General features: G+C 42.1%; 1 protein-coding gene across 26 annotated transcripts in view; it reads left to right on the forward strand.

The window, feature by feature from the left end:
* dlg2 (discs, large homolog 2 (Drosophila)) overlaps positions 1-4,483 on the forward strand; it is a 276,897-nt gene that overhangs the window by 2,143 nt on the left and 270,271 nt on the right. The gene's annotated exons all lie outside the window — the stretch shown is intronic.

The raw sequence follows: 4,483 nt of genomic DNA on the forward strand, positions 1-4,483 counted from the left end.
GAGGTCAGCTGACTTAGACAAATTGATTACTTGTCACACTAGTTGCTTACCTTACTGGAATTACTAGAATGTTGGGGTTTTGTAAATTATAGAGTGTGGTCCAGACTTACTCTATCTGTAAAGTGTCTGAGATAACTTTTGTTATGATTTGAACTATAAATAAAATGTATTAAATTAATGAGCAAATACACTATGCACTGCACTATGGCTGGGACGATTTGTTGACATCAACGCAATCAATTACGTAAATGTGTCAACACAATAATTTTCGTTGACGCATCGCAACTTAAATAACATTTTTGCAACCCGTTCATCAAAATGGTATGTTAAATCACTTCAAAAACATTGTCTGTAGCTTCCTGTGCAGCAAGCGACGCGGTCCACAGACCGTGGTAAAGTTGGTTTTTAATCGGAGGGCCAAGCTGCTAATTGATTTTTTGAAGTGTTTGAATATCCACGTCCAATATAAAACCAACTTTACCACAGTCTGTCCCAGCAATCCGCTGCAGTGTGTGATGGCCCTGCATCGCGGCAATACTGGAAGACGAGCTGCCCCCCCCACCCCCCTCCTCTGAAAGTGAACAATCAGTAAAGCCAGTCAGCTCAACATGATGATTTTGTAAGAGCATTCTGCCCTTTGATTAGTTTTGATTTTAGCAAAGACAGGACAGCAATACAAAAATATTACAAACTGGCATGTTTGCATTCATAACGTTAAGAGGGTCTCCGTTTTCTGTGGCGTTACGTTACAACACACTAGATGTGCTTGGTGAGACCAATCACTTGTTTCAAATTCCGAGTATTGCACAGGAGGAAGAGAAGGAGGGAAAGGAGGAGAAGGCAGTAAACTGGAGAGACCAGCGGGTCGGAGAAGACTACAGAGAAGAGATGAAGAAATTGAAAGGGGAAAGGAAGAATTGACTGTGATGAGGGAGAAGAGGAGGCTGATGTTCAGAGAGAGGGACACTGGCAGGGAGTGATCAGGAAGAGGGAAATTAAGATGACGATCAAGAGGAGCTTGGCGATTCAGAGAGAGGGACAGAGGCAGGAGTGATCAGGAGGAGGAACGAAGATGACAAGGATGAAAGGAGGCTCAGATTCGAAAGGGCAGAGGCAAGAGAGTGATCAGGAGGGAAGATAAAGATGACAGGATGAAGACACGAGTGTACAGATTAAGAGAGGACAGAGGTAGGATAATCGGAGAGGCAGATGAAGATGACAGGGAGGAAGGCCGTTGTAAGGCCCATTTGTTAAAACAATATAGAACAGGGCTTGACATTAACTTTTTGTCCATGCACAAAAATCGGGTCAGATTTATCATTTTATATATTTTTTGTGTGTTTTGCTAAAGCAGAATTTAAAACAAACCACTGAAAGCTCCACCACTATCAACTTAACAATTCAGTTGAAACAAATGTGTACCAAGAATAGATTTCCCCTTCACTAGAAAAAAGATCTCCGATTCCATAATACAAGTAATACTTTGCACACTTTGCAGTGTATCACCGATGAATGGTGACTGAACTTACTCTCTCACACACACACACACACACACACACACACACACACACACACACACACACACACACACACACACACCACACACACACACACACACACCCACACACCACACACCACACACACACACACACACACACACACACACACACACACACACACACACACACACACACACACACACACACACACACACACACACACACAACACACACACACACACACACACACACACACACTAATTTTGTAGACATAACAATGTACCTTTTTCTTTTTTCCTACAATTTCCCCTTCTACCCAGCAGAGGCTGATTTACCAAGGGATACTTGAAAAAAAAAAAAGTACTGCTACTTCTACTTTATTATCTGATATTTAATCCGGCAAGTAACAGAGCTGAGGTTTTACAAAAACTGTCGACAAACAGCAGAGGAGGAGTACAAGATAAAGAGCCAGTTGCTAAATAGTCAAATTAACTTCATGCTCAACCACACAACCAAATTGCTATCGCCACGAGTGACATCTGTATTGGCTCATTTTCTGTCAATGATGTGGCAACGGGTAGCGCTTAGAGGAGTTAGCAAGCTACTGTTGCCACTAACCCGCTGGCTAGCTTGCTGGTTCTGCCGTCTTTTATGCTGCATCACTTACAAGAATGACTGACCTGTTGCTGCTGGTGTCTATGTTGTGGTCTCTGAGCCCTGCTGCTAGTGTCTAACGTTAGCGGTTTGCTGACCCTGTGCTGGGTCTAACGTTAGCTGTCTGCTGATCCACTGCAGCTGGGTCCAATGTTAGCCATCCCTGGCCCAATTGTGGAAAAACATTTATTTGTTTAAAATCGGTAAATTACGTAATGAGTATGTTAAGTATTGACCGCACATTCTCTTGTCAAGTTTATTTTTATTAATATCACAACTTTGGAAGGAAGTGTTGTACAGACATTTTCAGCCCCATTTTGCGTGTGTGACATGTATATAAATAAACCCCGGACTGTACAGTCCCTGACAAAAGTCTTGTCGCTTATCTATTTTGTAGAACCACTGCTATTAACCTGACTTTTAATTAATCAATTGGTGTAAAATAGCTCATATGAAAGCTAAAACCCTCCCAAATGATGTTCAATGCACTGAAATAAATTAGTTTCACTAAAAGATTATTATTTAACACAACCGAAGGTCAAAATTTGGCAAGACAAAAGTTTTTGCGCCTATACATAATTGAACAAATTTCTAAATACTAAAATATGTCAGCAAATTAAATATGGTTGGTATAGTGTCTGTGTTTACAGTTCTTTGCTCACATGTTAATCTAGTTGCAGGACATGCAAATCGCGGAGTTACTAGTTACAAATGTTATTCAGTGGTGGGGTATACTGATGATGAAGTATCGGAAGCTGAAGCAGTCTTGCATGCCTCTCAGAGTTCATCAATATTCTTTGGTTTGGTCTTCCATGCTTTCTTTCATCCACCCACATTTGCTCCATGATGTTTCATGTCGGTGGACTGGGCGGCCAATCCTGGAACATCTTGATCTTCTTCGCTTGAGGAACTTTGAAGTGGAGATGGAAGTATGCGATGGAGCACCATCCTGCTGGAGAATTTGGCCTCTTTATGGTTGGGAATAAAGAGTAGCTAAGATTTCTGGTATTTGAGACTATTGATGTTGCCTTCCACCCTGCAGATTTCTCGCACACCCCATACTGGATTTACCCAGACCATGATTTTTCCGCCACCAAACTTCACTGTTTTCTGGGTGAATCTTGGATTCATGCGGGCTCCAGTAGGTCTCCTGCAATATTTGCGGCAACTGGGGTGTATTCTACAGAAGATTCATCTGAAAAATCCACTTTCTTCCACTTCTCCAGCGTCCATCCTTTAAGCAGGCTGTGGGCCTTGGCAAATGCCACACTGATTCGACCATGGAGGCCATTTCGAGACAGAATCTGACAAACCGTTTTGGTTGACACAGGGACTTCAGGGGACCAGGTCTGGTGGAGCTCTGCTGCAGTGGAAAATGGGCTGGCCTTGGATTTTCGAGCCAACAAATGGTCCTCTCGAGCAGTTGTCTTGCGGGGTCTGGCTAACCTGGGCTTGTCAAAAACGTCTCCAGTGTCTTCAAATGTTTTTTTAATCCTCTGTACTTGATGCTGAGACACATTGAAGGTGTCTGCCACATCAGCAGTGGATCTGGTCTTCAGCCTCTTGATAATCAAAACTTTAGTCTCAGGGTGAATCTTAGGCATGTTTGCAGAGGTCTAGTTGCAGTTGATGTGAAGGTCTAGTGTACTGGGGTTGTTTTTATACACACCTGAGACCTAATTGATCCATTATTAGTCACAGGTGAAGCTCATATGACAAGGCAACAACACTTGTGTCTTTGCAAAATTGACTCATGGGCTTTCCAAGCTGTGAATATTAGAAAACTTTTGACTGTTTCTTTTTGCACTGAAACTTATTACAAAAGCTGTTGGATTAAATGAGCCATTTCTTGAAATAAATCTTGATTAGTAATATATTTTCCTTTAATCCCAACAGCTTTTGTAATAATGTTTCAGTGCAAAAAGAAACAGTCAAAAAGTTTTCTAATATTCACAGCTTGGTAAAGCCCATGAGTCAATTTTTGCAAAGACACAAGTGTTGTTGCCTTGTCATATGAGCTTCACCTGTGAGGATCATTAGGTCTCAGGTGTGTATAAAACAACCCCAGTACACTAGACCTTCACATCACTGCAACTAGACCCTGCAAACATGCCTAAGATTCACCCTGAGACTAAAGTTTTGATTATCAAGAGGCTGAAGACCAGATCCACTGCTGATGTGGCAGACACCTTCAATGTGTCTCAGCATCAGTACAGAGGATTAAAAAAACATTTGAAGACACTGGAGACGTTTTTGACAAGCCCAGGTTAGCCAGACCCCGCAAGACAACTGCTCGAGAGGACCATTTGTTGGCTCGAAAATCCAAGGCC

Source organism: Etheostoma spectabile, chromosome 13 (genome assembly GCF_008692095.1).
Source record: "Etheostoma spectabile isolate EspeVRDwgs_2016 chromosome 13, UIUC_Espe_1.0, whole genome shotgun sequence".
In the NCBI taxonomy this organism is placed as follows: Eukaryota; Metazoa; Chordata; class Actinopteri; order Perciformes; family Percidae; genus Etheostoma; species Etheostoma spectabile.